At 40.1% G+C, this 16,937-nt stretch overlaps 1 protein-coding gene across 1 annotated transcript in view; it reads left to right on the forward strand.

Moving 5' to 3' along the window:
• The window catches only part of GPC3 (glypican 3), a 465,288-nt gene that overhangs the window by 420,652 nt on the left and 27,699 nt on the right, over positions 1 to 16,937 (forward strand). The gene's annotated exons all lie outside the window — the stretch shown is intronic.

The raw sequence follows: 16,937 nt of genomic DNA on the forward strand, positions 1-16,937 counted from the left end.
GATCACTTGAGCCCAGGAGTTCGAGACCAGCCTGGGCAACATGGTGACACTCTGTCCCTACAAAAAATTAGCTGGGCGTGATGTGAGTCTGTAGTCCAGCTACTCCAGAGGTCAAGGTGTCAAGGTGAGAGGATCGCCTGAGCCCAGGAGGTTGAGGCTGCAGTGAGCTATGGTTGTGCCACTACACTTCAGTTGCCTAAATGACAGGGTGAGAATGTCTCAAAAATAAGTAAACAAAAATTAAAAACTCAATTCAGATGCATCTCCTTCTTCAGTGACACCTAGCCCTAGGCAGAGTGCTCCGTTAATACCCTTTGAGGATTTACCAACATGATGGTCAGGTAATTCCCAGTGCCTGGGACCTAATTGGTGCTCAGTAAGTGCTTGTTGCATGGCCCTGGCCATACAAAAATGAATAAGCACAGTACCTGCCCATATACGTTCCTAGTGTGGTTGGGGATTTTGGGGACAGTGGGCAATGGGAAGGGCACAGACACCTAACTGGATCATTATAGGGTACAGTGGCTAAAGCACTAATTGCAGTATGCACAGGGAGTTGTGGAAACACAAAGATAAAGCTTCACATCCAGCCTTGGGTGGTCAGAAACTGAGCTGAGTCTGAAACAATGTGTAGCGGTCAGGTGGAAAGGGAAGAAAATTGCAGATTGGTGGGATAGTATGAGTGACGACTTGGAGATGAGAAAGAGCACGGTGGTTCTGAAAATGACATGCACTTTGGTGTGACTAGAGTACAGAAAAGCAAGAGATGAGGCTGGAAGACTTGTTAGGAGTCATATCATGAGGCCTTCTCTGACTTGCTAAGGAGTTTGGTTTTGATCCTGTAGCAGGATCTATAAATTCATAACATATGGGCCATTAGCCTCCTCAACCCCCATCCCTCTCCACAGCAGACATTCATGATCATAGCACCCCACTCCACTGAGCCCAGATGTGACCTACTAATCCTTCTGAACATAGCACTACAGGGAAACATCACCAAAAGATTGAAGGCTTGAAGGCAGCACTCTGGTTTGCTGTTAAAGGTTTGATTTTTTGTTTTGTTTTGCAACAGGGTCTTCCTCTGTCACCCAAGCTGCAGTGCAGTGGCACAATCATGGTTCACTGCAGCCTCAAACTCTGGTGCTCAAGCAATCCTCTCACCTCAGCCTCCTAAGTAGCTGGTACTACAGGCATGTGCCACCATGCTTGGGTTAATTTTTTTTTTTTATTTGTAGAGATGAGAGTTTGTCATGTTGCCCAGGCTAGTCTCAAACTCCTGGGCTCAATCAATCTGCCTGCCTGAGCCTCCCAAAGTGCTGGGATTGCAAACATGAGCCACCACACTCGACTAGAGAAAGGTGTAAGCACGTTGGGAGTTTGTAGGGAGAGAGTGAGTGCAAGTGAAGGGAGAAGGCTGACATGGTCAGAATTGCATTTTGGAAAGCTCTCTCTGGGGGAGTGGATGAAAATGCAGATTTAAGAATAATCAGCAAGACCTGACTATTTAGACGTGGCAGAATGAGGAAGAAAGAAAGTGGAGGATGAAGTCACTGTTTCCACCTTGGGCAAATGGGCAGATGCCACTGCCATTCAGAGAGAAAGCATGGTGAAGGTAATGATAGGGTTGGCACAGTAATAATAGCTCATATTTTTTGAGTGCTTACTATGTGCCAGGCATGGCTTTAAGCATTTTATGTGGATAAACTCATTATATCCTGCCAGCAACCCTGTGATGTGGGTACCATTATTATTTGTTTTGTAGAAGAAGAAACTACACAGAGGGGTATAGAATACAGAAGAATTAACACAATCAAGGGCACTAAGGCAGAATATTAGAATGAGAAAAGCTGAAAACCCACACCTGAGTCATTTGGATGATTATGGATAGAGACAGCCAGGTCACTAAACACTAGGGTTTATCAGTTCATCTTTAATGTTTTGGAAACCAAAGGATTTATTGTTCTTGGAAGAGGCCCACTTCGATGTGTATAAATCCTTCCTGCCCTTACCACATCTGTTCTACTCACAAGAACAAACATCAATAGGAATACAAATTAAAACAAACCTGTCCAAATGATGACCTAAATGATTTCTAAATGAATCTTCAAATATAAAATATATCCAGCATTCTTAAAATTAAGAGGGAGATAAGTTGGGGGGTGGGTATATTCCCAGACTCCCCCAGAGCCCCTCATTTGATGAACACTATAATAAAAACACTTCCACCCACTCCATCCTGAACATTAAAAGGGCAAGGTTAGGAAGGGTATTGAATTTTAAGAGAATTCATCACATTAAATTGTGGTGTTTTTTCTAATGATTAACCCTTTCTTGTTTTAATAATTAGACTATATACATCTATGGGTATGTATGTGTGTGTAAATGGATATATTTATGCCATTTGTTTAATAACGTCACATTTTGTAAAGTGCTTTCTCATGCCGTGTTTATTTGAGTGTTACAGAAGCTTAATTACTTTAAGGAACAGGCTGTTTCAATGACTAATATATGAGTTGCCATTTTCATCTTAGCTTCATGTCTGACTCTCTTGCTATCTGGACTCTGTCAGTACTGCAGTGGGAGCACTACCAAGTCAGGTACCTTAGCCAGGAGGGGATGAATGTCCATGCCCCATGGCCTGAACATGTAGCTCAGCATTAGAGTCAAGGTGAACTGAGGACTGAACTGCTGGGGTCTTCAGACCTGTCCACCATATTTGCTGTACACCCTGAACTCAGATCATGAGACCATGGATTTGCTAATGATCCCATAGTGTCCTCTGAAACAGGGATAAATAAACTACAAATGTGCAATTTTTGGCTGAACATGCCATTTCCGTAAACATGTCTTTACCTCCACTCAGGCCATTACATCTGCTTATGATGTCTTCAGTTCTTCTGTCCTGAAGACTCCCAATACTTTAAGACCCTCCTCCTTCACAAAGCATATTCTTGGTGGCTTCAGCCATCTATGACATCGCTTTCTTTTCTGAAACCCTTATCTCCACCATTCTATACATAACAATAACAATAACCAACTAGCAGATTGTTATTTACTAATAACTTTGAAATTCATCATCTGATTAAATCTTCATTACAACCCTGTAAGGTAGACTTTAATATTAGCTCTTAGAGAGGAGAAAACTGAGGTTCAGAGAGTTAAATAACTTGCCCAAAGTAAATTAATCTTAAGAGCTATAATTGGACTGGGGACAATGGCTCACACCTGTAAGCCTGATTTAATACATCTCAGCACTTTGGGAGGCTGAGGCGAGTGGATCACTTGAGGTCAGGAGTTTGAGACCAGCCTGGCCAACGTGGCGAAATGCTGTCTCTGCTAAAAATACAAAAATTAGTCAGGTGTGGTGGCCTGTGCCTCAAATCCCAGACTCAGGAGGCTGAGGGACAAGAATCACTTGAACCCGGGAGGAGGAGGTTCCAGTGAGCTGAGACCGTGCCACTGCATTCCATCTAGGGGTGACAGAGTAAGACTCTGTCTCAGAACAAAAAACGGCTAGGATTGGAGACCAGATCTTTCTGATGTCAAATTCATTTCCCTCTCCACCATGCTGCATGACCCAGCACACATAGCTGATAAATATTTGTTGATGATGATGACAACAATCCTTTTGTGTTAGTAAATAGCCCCTGACTTTTTCCATAGAGTTGATGCTCAGAATCAGAATAGCCTGAGCAAGAAGAGTTCTGCACCTTTGTAGCATTTTTAGGGTTAGGTGCTATAGGGAGGAGCTGAAAGTACACTGCTCCGCTCAGTTGGGTGGGACTATTCTGGATTCCTAGAAGACCTTTCTTCCTCTTTTTATATACATTTCCCCATACCTCTCCCATGAATCATAGTTCTGGGTGCCTGACCCTGGGCCCAAAAAGGAAGGATTGAAGAGCATATGGTATTCAAGTAAGTCACTATATGTGCTTGGGAGATCTAGGTCTACTCCTCTGTGCTCTACTTGAGAGCTATAATTATTGATCCACAGTACATTCTTTTGCTCCATGACCATCCGGCCTCAGTACATCCTACACTATCATTTGCTGGGGCAGTAGTTGGTTTGGAAAACTTATTCTGAAGGTAGCTTTGGAAACTCTCACAAGCTTGGTACTGAGAGACTGAGCAAGCAGCCAGGCTAGAGGCCCCATGTGCTGTTCTTGGGTCCAATGCCCCAGCTAAAATAACACATTTAGAATTATTCATTATCTTTTCCGCTCATCCCTAAATTTGAAAATGCATACTCATGAGGAAGCCTGGCTTTTAGTAGGTCCTTGGTATGGAATTACTTGTTATGAGAAATCAAAATGAATATTGGAGTGAATGTCATTCAGGCTGTAATAACAATCTGCAGTAGCAGTATTGTAGCCAATGAGATTTATCCATGGCACGACTATTGCTGATTAAAACTATGATAATAATAATAGTCAGAAACATAATAGCACTTACTGCTAATTGTTTTCTCTACGCTGACGTTGGTCTGAGTGAGTATTACCACAGTTAATCTCTACAAGGCCCTATGAATCATTGGTAATACAACTCCTATGTTACAGATAAGGGAAATAAAGCTCAGAGAGATTAAGTAAAAAATATTAAGTAAATGGTTTAAGGTCACACAACTAATAAATGGTCGAGTCAAAATTCAAATCCATGCCTTTTGGGCTCCAACGACCATGAAACTATTAATACTAGCCTCTGCTCTGCCACCTCCCTTTCCGCTGCTTCTTGGTACTCCTGTCTATGCCATGTAAGCCTTCAGTCGGCACCCAGCTGACACCCACAAGAAGTGTTTCAGCCAGCGTTGAGGTCAACTAAAGAGTAGTGACCAGCATGCAGCAGAAAGGACCCCAAACTAGTCATTCTAACCATGCCGTGTGCTCCACTGGCCAACCCTTAAGCCTCATTACATTTGATTCTCCCAGCAAAGACAGTAAAGATAAGAATGCAGATGGAGAGTGTGGGAGGCGAGATGACTAAATTCATTTGGTCTTCTGGGACTTTTGTAAAAATATAAACAGATCTGATCTAGTTAAATACTCCTCCTTAGGCCCAGACATAATCACATAATTCACAGTCAGTTTTGCTGGCAAGACAAGGATTGGAGATGTTCCATAAAGAAGATATCAGTTTGAAAAACCTACAACCTTAGCTGAAAAACATAATTTTGTTCATAAAGATGTCTAGTGGGAAATAACCAGCAAGACTGAAATAACTTTGAACCAGTCATTATCTTTGATCAATATCATGTGGCCAAGAAGAATTTATAATTCTCCCCTTTATACAGAACGTTGCTTTTACTAATATGGCTTTCTGTAAAATATCATTTTAAGTGTGGGTTGGTGAACTGGTCTTTCTCTCTCTTTTTTTTTTTTTTTTTTTCTCAACAGCTTTATCGAGATATAATTCACATAATCATACAATTCAACCATTTTTAAATGTGGAATTCAGTGGTTTTTAGTACATTCACAGAATTGTGCAGTGATTACCACAATCAATTTTAGAACATGTTCATCACCCCCAGAGAAACCTTTTACCCCTTAGGTATCATTCTCCAACCCTCCTAACTCCCCCAACTCTAGGTAAGCACTAATCTACTTTCTGTCTCTATGGATTTGCCTATTCTTGAAATTTTATATAAATGGAATCATACTATTTGTAGTCCTTTGTGACTTCTTTCAGTCAGCATAACATTTTCAAGATTCACCCATGTTGAAATATGCATCAGTAGTTCACTGTGGTTTTTTTGCTGAACAATATTCCATTGTATGGCTGTATCATTTTACTTAACTATTCATCAGTTGATGGAAATGAGTTTTGTTCCCATTTTTTGGCTATTATAAATAAAGCTACTTGTTTATAGCCAAAAAGGGGGAACAAAGAGTGGGAACAAAACAAGCAGCTTTTTTAAGAATAGCCAAAAAGTGGGAATAAAACAAGCAGCCTTATTTATCACAGCCCAAAACTGGGGACAAAACAAATTTCCGTCAACATTTATTTAGTTCTTGTTTAATTTCCTTCAACAGTGTTTTGTAGTATTCAGAGTACAAGTTTTGTACTTTTTCATTAAACTTATTCCCATGTATTTTATTCTTTTTGATACTATTGTAAGTGGTAAAAAATACACTTGATTTTTATATATTGCTCTTCTATCCTACTATGTCAGTGGATTCATTTATTAGTCCTAATAGACTTCTTGAGGTTTCTTTAGGCTTTTCTACATGCCGGATCATATGATCTTCAAATAAAGACAGTTCTACTTCTTCTTTTCCAATCTGGATGCCTTTTATTTGTTTTGCTGGCCTGCTTACACTGGCTAGAACCTTCAGTACCATGTTGAACAGAAGAGGCAAAAACTGATATCTTTGTCTTGTTCATGATCTTAAAGGAATGCTTTCATTCACTCACTCTTAATAGCTCCGGGGTTTTTATAGTTGCCCTGTATTGGGCTGAGGGAGTTTCCTTCTATTTCTAGTTTGTTAAGTGTTTTCATCATGAAAGGATGTTGAGGTTTTTTTCAAATGCCTTTTCTGTTTCTATCAAGATAATAGTGTAGGGTTTTTTTTTCTTTATTCTATTAATATAGTATGGCACATTGTTCATCTTTTGTATATTAAACCAAGCTTTCATTGCTAGGATAAGTCCCACTTCGTTATGGTATATAATCCTTTCAACCTGTTGCTGGATTTGTTTTGTTCATATTTTGTTGAGAACGTTTGTGTTTATATTTATAACATATATTGGTCTGCAGTTTTCTTTTCTTGTGATATCTTTGCCTAGCTTTGGTATCACAGTAATGTTGGCTGCATCAAGCAAGTAAAAAGTATTTCTTCCTCTTCTATTTCAGGAAGAGTTGTGAATGATTGTTGTTAATTCTTCTTTCAGCATTTGATGGAATGAAGCCATCTGGGCCTGGGCGTTGTATATTCAGATTTTTTATTTCTTCTTAAATCAGTTTTGGTAGTTCATGTAATTCTAGGAAATTTGTCCATTTCACATAGGTTATCTACTTTTTGGTTTACAGTTATTTATAATATTCCCTTATAATCCTTCTTTCTTTAGAGTCAGTTGCAATGTCCCCCCACATACACACCCCCCCCTTTTTTTTTCAGACCGAGTTTTACTCTGTCACCCAGGCTGGAGTGCAGTGGCACAATCTTGGCTTACTGCAACCTCCACCTCTGGAGTTCAAGAGATTCTCCTGTCTCAGCCTCCTGAGTAGCTGGGACTACAGGCGTATGCCACCATGCCCGGCTAATTTTTGTATTTTTTTTTAGTAGAGATAGGGTTTGAACATATTGGCCAGGCTGGTCTTGAACTCATGACCTCATGATCCGCCCACCCCGGCCTCTTAAAGTTCATGAGCCACTGTGTCCGGTCCTGTAATGTCGCTTTTTTATCTCTGCTTTTAGTAATTTAGGTCTTCTTATAATTTCATTTTTTTTTTCCTCTTGTGCAGTCTTGCTATAGTTTGGTCAATTTTGTTGATCTTTTCAAATAACAAATTTTGGGTTTGTTGATTTTCCCTGCTGTTTTTTTATTCTCTATTTTATTACATTTACCTCTAATCCTTACTGTTTTCTTCCTTCTGGTTGCTTTGGGTTTAGTTTGCTTGAGTTATTGATTTGAAATCTTCCTTCTTGTTTAATGTAGGTGACCATAGCCATAAACTTCTCTCTGAGCACTAGTTCCCTGCATTCTAAAAGCCTTGGTATGTTGTGGCTTCATTTTCACTTATATCAAAGCATTTTCTAATTTTTCTTTGACTGATATTTGTATAGGATTGTATTCTGTAATATCCACATATTAGTGAATTTCTGAAATAGCTTTCTGTTATTGATGTCTAATTTCACTCCATTGTGATTGAAGAATATATATAACATGATTTCTATCATTTTAAATTTATTGAGGGTTGTTTATAGCTTAGTTTAAGGTCTATGTTGGGGAATGTTCCATGTGCACTTGAGGAGAATGTGTATTCTGCTGTAAACTGGTTAATTTTATCTACAGGGTTAATATGAAGCTATAATAAAGTACTTTTTCAGTTTCGATTTCATATTTTAAAACAAGATTCAGTCAATAATCCTTCCTCCATGTCCTTCAGAAAAGAACATGTGATTCACAATCACCATTCAGATCTCAGGATTAAAAAGAGACCTATAGAAAGTCCTCCTCTTGACGTTCCAATTCCTGTGCCCTTTAGAACCATAGAAGCAACACTTAATTATCCACAAGAAGATTTTTTATTTTGTAGCTTATCTGAAGTGACCTATAGTTTTCAATCTTTCTGCCACCCCTCCCAAGCCTAGGCCACTGATGTAAGCCAGCATAGAAGAAGGACATTTAAATATCAGAACGGGGTGGTTTGTTAGATTATCACTGAAGCCGTAGGGACCAGATATGTTAAAAACAAAATGCCCATCTGACTAGTGTTCTAAGTCTCTTTGGTAACCTAATCACATCAGCTATTAAAAAATGTCTATCAAGACACCCGAAAAAAGTTGCCAACCTAAATGCATAGAGCACAATGGCTGAAGTAACAGTGATGCTTAAATATATGTTGGTACAATTTATGCCATTTTTGAAAGCTGGCCATGCCTCAAAAACGACATTCTGGAACTATTTTTTTTTTTTTTTTTAATTTTAAATGGTGTTCAATATTGCCTTTTGTCAGAGAAACCATTTTCACTTGTAGATTTATAAGGTAATACAAATAAACATCAAAGAAATAAAAATATTATGATCAACCAAGATGTGTGTTTAAAGACAAAAAGAAAAATTTCAATCTCTTTTCATGCTTCTAAATTCTCATGATGCTTATGCCATACACACGTGTAAGTTTATAAAGCTGTGCGATCATAAAATCACAGACTTTCACAGTAGGTAGGCTTAAGATTGAAACACAGGAGAACCATTTCTCCTGTGAGATTTTTTTGAGTGCTATATGAGCACTCTTAAAATCCAACCATAGAATATCCTGTCTCTGAGTAATAAAATTGGGTACACTGGCTATAACAATATAGAGATGGCCAGGAACCAACATGGAATGGTGAATCACTTAAAGCATTTGCTCATGGGGCCAAAGACCAGGCTCTTGGACCTAGACTGGGTATCTAATTCTACTTCAGTAAATCAAGCTAGTGAAGGCAGTGAATCTCATGCTGAGAAAAGAAGGAAGCCCAAACCCATGGGGGTCTAATTCTGCTAGGAGGTTGAAGAATGGATGCCTTTAATGGAATTCTTTTGTTCAACTTACAATGAGTCATCCACAGATGTGCCCATTTTCATCTCATATTTGTTAATACCTCTGTTTGAAAACATTCTTTTTCTATATAAATGTATTAAGGCTGATGTTTCTAGCGTAACCATAATTTGTATAATCTAGAAATAACTTCCATCTGCTAATATTCATTATGCAAGATGGAAATTGCTCTTAAGAGCTTACGGTTTGTATTTATAGGGACACTACATGGATAGGTGCCTATGGCCACATGTGTCTCACATTTCACCGTAAAATAGATACCAACATCCATTCAGCATCGAGTGATTTGAAATACAACGATTACTTTTCAAGTGTTAGTTTTGCTCAGAAAAATATGAAGCTTGTCTGGTTAGAGAAGAATTTATGGAACGATGCTTCAGGGCTGTTTTAATTGAAGCTGTGTCTTTACTTCAATTAAAGCTCTCAGGGACAGTAATGATGATAAACAGGATTCATAGCAGTGGGCTTCCTCTAAGGAAAGGCAGCTCTTGTCCCCAGCTTCCAGGAACTGGGACAATGGTTTCCAAATCAGTCACATATAGACCCACCCCCTACCCTCAGTATCCCATAGTTGGTCCTGAAATCTTCCTGGCACTTGGCTGTATATAAAAAGAGGGTAGGAACATAGCAGGTTCTAAAGTATTGTGACTGCAGAGTAGAAAACTCATCCGTAGTGTGCAACCTCTTTAGACTTGTTCATTCATTTCTTCATTTATGATTCACATACTCATGGCCCTCTGCAAGTTCATCTTAAAAAACAAAATCCTTTGTTTTTTACTGTCTTTTCAGTCTAACCCTCCCCTCCTTTTTTTTTGAGACAGGATCTCGCTTTGTCCCCCAGGCTGGAGTGCATTGGCCTAATTATGGCTCACTGCAGCCTCAACCTCCTGAGTTCAAGCGATCCTTTAGCCTCAGCCCCACCAAGTAACTGGGACTACAGGCACATGCCTCCATGCTCATGCCAAGTTTTTTACTTTTTGTAGATACAGGGTTTTGCCATGTTGCCCAGGCTGGCCTTGAACTTCTGGGCTCAAGCAATCCACCTGCCTCCACCTCCCAAAGTGCTAGGATTACAGGTGTAAGCCACCATGCTTGGCCTTTAGTCTAATCTCTTGCTTCTTCTCACATAGTCCAGCTGAACTGTTTTTGAGCATTTTCCATTTTTGCATGCCTCTGTGCCTTTATATACCTTTTTTTTTTTCTATCTGGAATAAATTTTTGTCTCTCCTTCTCCTTATCCCTCCTCTTGCCTCTATATATCCAAATCCTACCCATGCTTTCCAGCCCCTGTTTAAATGCCTCTTCCTCCATGTCTTTTCTGATCCTAAGACACTCCTACCTTATCCAGAAGTGGTCATTCTCTCCTCTAAACTTCCTCCCTTTCTCTGTACCTTGTTGAGACACTGTAACACAATAGATAACAGCATAGCCACTTATGAATTGTGTGGCTTTGGGCAACATTCTTCTCTGAATCTGAGACCTTAAATTTGTAAAATGGAGACAATGACACCTGTCTCACAGGATTCTTGTAAGAACTGAATGAGATTAGGTATGCTAAGAACCTACACAGCTCTCAACTGTAGCTGTCCTTGAGGACAGGGACCACATCTTGTTCAGCTTTGTACTCTCAGCACTTAGCATTGCACCTGGCCCAGGGTGGTACTATGTGAATATCTGTGGAGTAAATCGGTACCCCTTTGGTAATGGGAATGTGGTGGCAATGTGGGAAGTGTTTTCCAGTTATTTAGGAGGTGATCTTTTGTGTCTGTCACTTGCCTTCCAATGGCTTCCTTGTCAGCCTACACAATGGAGCTGTCCTTCTCTGTTTCTAAATCAAGGGTCAAGTCAAGCAATGCAAATTCTGTGCTTGGGGCTTCCCTCCAGCTCTCTGATTATTCCCTGAGGATTTTGCTCTCCTTTGTAGAGTCTGGAGCTCATCCTTTGCTAAGGACTGAATCCATTCTGAATTTTGCATTGTTAAGTTTTCAGCCAACTTCAACTACTTTGGTTGGTTATTTGTTTATCTTTGGCCAAAACATGACTTCCTCTTTTTTCAAAGTGTTTTTGAAAGGTATCATAAAGGTTTGGTACACTCAAAAGATTGTGAAATATTTTATGTGTATATAAATGAGAAATCCTTTGTTTTTTCCTAAAGTGCCCCTCTGGTAAAGTCAAGAAGAAAGCACGTGTTATAAATGGGCCTTAGTTTTTATTTGTTGGATTTGGGCCTCTCTGCCTTCTCTTTTTGGCGGATACATGGAGTATATTGAATTCCAAGTAGACTTTCGATCAAATGGCATTTCTATATTTTCTTAAGAAAAATACTCCTGGGGGAAAGGAAAAATGTCTTGAGTGCCAAGAGGGACTGGTCAATAGGTTTTGACCACATTTTCAGGAGCTAAGGGAAGGATAAATTCAAACAGGGATCAGGAAACGCAAATGGGAGGAAAGCAACCTACTAAAATGACTCTGCCACAGGCCAAGAGGGATATGAGTTTTGTCCTTCACGGGCAAAATAAGCAGCTCTTCACCATTGTATCATAACCGGAGGATGCTGTTTATGGGGTGTGATTTGACCACACTCAGAAATTTAGCCATAATTTTAAAATGTGTGGGGCATTCAGTTTGTGTTGTTGTTTCTATTTTCTTAGAGTCATGATAAGGACCTAGTCAATGAGACAGATTGGATATGCAACACTATGTCATAGTTAGATATACATCTTTCTTACCCATGAGCACCCTAGGATGAGAGCAAGACAGGGCTCACCTGGGAGACTCAGCATTCAACCCACGATCTGGTACTCAGGAGGCACCCTCTAAGTATTTGAATGAATTGAAAGTACTTGCCTACAAGAATCCCTCTTTTGGAGCTTCCTCCTGGCATCAGTGTGGGAGGAACATTGGAGAAATACTCATTAGCCTTTCCTCTGCCTTCCAACTTTTACGGTGATTACTGCTTGAGGGTCAATGAAGTTCGGAAGCTGCTAGAGGGAAAGGGAAAGACTCCTTTTAAATTTTTATTTAATCTTCACTATCCACTTGAGATCTGTTGATGTCTGGACAGATGTTAAGGCTTTTGTTTTTTTAAAAATTATTCATCCCTTTGAACAAATCTCTTTCTCTAGCCTAGAAGCTAGGCTTGAGCTAAATGACAGGGCCCATTAATATTAGCCTCATTGGGCTCTGTGTATCTGGTGATGAGAAGTAGGGTGAAGCTGAGGGGATGAGGTCCTGTCTGTAGGAGGAAGATACCTGGGCCCATACATTATCCTGGATTCTGCTCACCTTCCCCAATTCAAACCAACTGGGGAGCATTTAATTGCATAGTACACCTGCAGGCCTATATGTATGTTACATTCAATGTGATACTCTATGTGATCTTAGTAGGTTTTTTCTGGCTTGGTAACAGTACAGCTAAAGATTTTGGAAGGGTGGAAAGGCAAGCGTTAATGCCAGTACATTTGACTTCTCTATCACCATCATGTGAGTAGAGCTTTTATTTAAAAAAGGAAAAGAAAAGAAAGCCAAACAAGCCCTAGTACCTCACGCTATGAACAGAAGTGCCTGCAATGTAGGTCAGGCCTCACATGTCCTCTCCAGAGGAGGACCACCCTACTGGAGCATGGAGGTAGATGATATTTCCTGAGCTGCACGTCTGAATCCATCACTCCCTCCCCTGGCTCCTGTTCTCTAGACAAATGGTCTAGCCATCTTGCTGGAAGAGGCAATGTCATCCAAACATATGACAGTCTTTGGAGGTATCCACTGGGCCAGCAGTGCAAATTATGCTGATATCATGTTGGAACCTGACAAGTTCTATGTGTAAAGCTCAACTGTGCTTAAAAGGAAGTTCCATGGCCAATCTGCTCGTGGGCCTGCTCTATTTAGAAAAATTAAAGTCACACTTCCAATTCGATCAACAAATACTTATTGAGGTCCCATTAAATAGCAAGCCTTATGTGAAGAACTTTACATATACGCTGTCATCTAATTCTCTTGGCAACTTTGTTGAGGAGGTAATTTTGCCAGCTTTGGAGATGATAAAATTAGGGCTTAAATAAATGAAGTCTTACTGCTGGTGAGGGATAGAGCTTAGATTTGAATTGAGGTCTGTCTTTTCCTCAGACTCTCCCATTGTTCATGTAACCCAGCTTCATTTATTGGTTCCTAAACAAATTATTTTAAATACATCCAAACCCAGCCTTGCAGAATACCCCCTTACCCCTCTTCAAGGACAGCAACATAGTTCAGTTGTCCTTTCAATCTCTCCCTGTTCCTGACTATTTCCCTCTCTTTGATCCACAAACTGGGACATATGTAATATCTAATTTAGTTTCTTCTATCATCCTGTGAAGGCAGTTATAGTGTCCGTATTTTGCAGATTAGCAACAAAAGCTCAGATTTGAAGGACTCTAGTCACATGGCTAGTAGTTGACCTGGGCTACTCAATTTCTCACACGGTCCCTTCAAATCCTAACACTCCCATGGCATCCCAGGAATTCTTTTGCCTTCTTACTTCCAATTATTTTATAGCTCAGTTCTACCAAAAAGCATAAATCTATCAAGGGTTCCACAGTTAACCGAAGTCCCTTGGGGATGAACCCTTGACCCACTGTTCATGAGGACCTCCGAAGTTTCCCAAGTTCGCACATAGTGAAAGTGGTCTTACTGATGGCCCAGGAACCTACTTTCATCACCACTAACTTGAGAAAGCACAAAGAATGAAGAGAAGGTGATTAGAGAGCAAGAGAGGTAATTCAGTGCAGCCAGTTATCTCAGCTCAACTCACAAATATTTACTGAGCATCTCCTTCATGCTGAGCACAGTGTTAGGCACAGTGAGAAGAAAGAGGCTATATATACAGCACCTGCTCTGTGGGGGAAAGGAAGATGCAGAAGAATCAAAAGAGTTTGGGCTTGATTCTGTGAACAGTCGTGAGGCATGGGTGGCTTTTGAGCAGAGATGTGACAACTGCTCCCAAGGTATGCTTTTATTCATTCCTTCTGGGCTATTACGGGGGTCAGGAGAGAGCAGCTGTTGAGGACGGATGGGGCAGTGGGCGTTGAAAAAGCCAGACTGTACTGTGCTGGGGTATTAAAGATGCGACAGTTTCTGCATCTTTGCCTAGCACCTCCCATACATGTGAAATCCCACAGTTTAATGGAAAGGATATAAACCATCTGCAGCAACATATTTGTTTAAAAAGGAGACACCAGCATCAAGACTTAGCAACTTTGAACCAGTTGAAAGAAGAGCATCTGCCTGATATTTTCGTAGTGGATCTATTGATTGTTCATCTTCCATTCTTCTTGTGATTTTTATTACTAGCATATTTGTATTGATTGTGCCAGAAGAATCCTTGAGAGAAAGAAGAATCTGTACATTGCTAATTTAGAGAGATTAAAATCTATGTAAGAGTTAAAGTTTCTGTAGCTTTGGCCCACTGGCATGTACAATTAAAGTGCATAAGATATCAAAAGTCCTTTTGTATCATGAGAGCAGATGGAGGTCAGGAATTTTCCATCCCTGTTCACCTTTTCATGGAATGCTTACATTTAATCAGATACCATGCTAATGCTTTCATGTATCCTCACAGCAATTTTGTTTTATAGGTGAGCAAACTATTGCCCAAAGAAGTTATATAACTTACCCCAAATCAAAATTGGCTATGCGGTAGAGCCAATGTTGATGGCTGTGTTTACTGGCTCCAAGTCTAGAACTTTTACCAGCACACCAACCACCTCGCTCACTGTTCTATTTCATACTCCTAGACTGTGTGTACACAGGGTGCATCACTGGAAAGGGATGAAAGTCTCTGACTTGCTCGTGACCACCCATTGTCATTTAAACAAAGTCCAGGGCCCTGTAGAAATAGGGTTTGAGGCTCACATTTTGATGAAGGAAAAGAACATGTTGGGAGGATTGGGTACTGACGGAACACTGCCAGCACAAGAAGGTTGCCCTGATCAGCTGCAAGACAGCATGAAGTCAACAAATCTCTTCTGAGGATATGGAAGAAACTACAATGGAAATAACATCAAGAGGGGAACAAAAACACACTTGTCCTGATTCTCAATTTTTGTCCCAGGTAGAAGCATAACAATGCTATCACATCTCTTGGTGGGTACAGATCCATATCACTTCTGTGTATCCATCTCTCCTCTCTCCTAAAAGACCAATGGGCTGGTGGCAAAGTTAAAGACTGATAAATGGGCCCAGACCAAACTAACAGTGGCGTGTCACTCTAGTGTGGCCTGAATCCCAGACTTGATCCTAGGATCCCTTTAAGCTCCCTAACTACTCTGCTAGGTTATGATTTCATAGTTTGGACTTGGTCTAAGCTCTCCAGCACACTCTTTCCAAAGTACTTCTAGAATAAGGCTACGAGTAGGAAATACAGCCGTGTAAAATAGTTGGCTAGGGCCCCACCCCTTCTCACAACTGGAAATGGGAAGTAGGGCTGAGCCTGGTTAAAGAAAACATTCATTAATACCTGGGACTAGGGTCCTGGTTATGGAGGGTTAAAATTTGGGGGAACCTTTCCAGAAAATGAAGAGTCAAGTAGTCTGAAAAAGCAAGTATTGGAACTATGTTATCTCAAAAATGCTCCATGTGCTGGCTTGTTTTTCATCAGTAATAAAGCTATGAGGAGCAACAATTTGATTTATATCTGAAAATCTAGGATCTGGCATTGCTAAAGAGTTGCTGGAACTTAATACAAGAAAATATTTCATATCTTTAAATTTAGCTATTACCTATAATCTTTTATCTTTTGAGCCAAATATATAAAGCTGATTGTTTCTAATGTTTTTGATGCTGAGTACAACTATGTATGTTAAAGCTCAGTGTAACTATCTAGACAGAAATCAGTTGAACTGCCTTTCTAAAATAGAAAGTTGAATTCAACAAAACAGCTCTAAGGCCTAGTCCCAGCTACTCAGGAAGATCACTTGAGCCCAGGAGTTTGAGGTGTCAGTGAGCCCTGATCAATGCCACCACACTCCATCTGGGGTGACAGAGGGCGATCCCTTCTCTAAAATGGAAAACAAAATCCAGCTCTTTTGTATTCAATTCATAGCATTAGATAGCGAGCTTGCCTTTTTTTTTCCCCCTCAAGTGTTTTGGTATCATGTAGCCCAGCTTCATTTATTGGTTCCTAAACAAATTATTTTAAATACATCCAAACCCAGCCTTGCAAAATACCCCCTTACCCCTCTTCAAGGACAGCAACGTATTTCAGTTGTCCTTTTAATCTCTCCCTGTTCCTATTTCTCTCTGTTTGATCTACAAACTGGGACATATATAATATCTAATTTAGTTTCTTCTATCATCCTGTGAAGGCAGTTATAGTGTCCGTATTTTGCAGATTAGCAACAAAAGCTCAGATTTGAAGGACTGTAGTCATATGGCTAGTAGTTGACCTGGGCTACTCAATTTCTCACACCATCCCTTCAAATCCTAACACTCTCATGATGGTTCTATGGTGGTAATCCCCATTTCTAATGACTCCTGTGGAAACAGACTGGTATCGACTCAGAATGGACCTGCCCATAGCAAATTTTATTTAAGTCCTACTTTACTACATTAACTACATTGCAGATGGAGACTGAGGTGCAGACATTAAGTCATTTATTCTTTTTTTTTCTTTTGACACCAAGTCTCACTCTGTTGCCTA

Source organism: Saimiri boliviensis, chromosome X (assembly GCF_048565385.1).
Source record: "Saimiri boliviensis isolate mSaiBol1 chromosome X, mSaiBol1.pri, whole genome shotgun sequence".
Classification (NCBI taxonomy): domain Eukaryota; kingdom Metazoa; phylum Chordata; class Mammalia; order Primates; family Cebidae; genus Saimiri; species Saimiri boliviensis.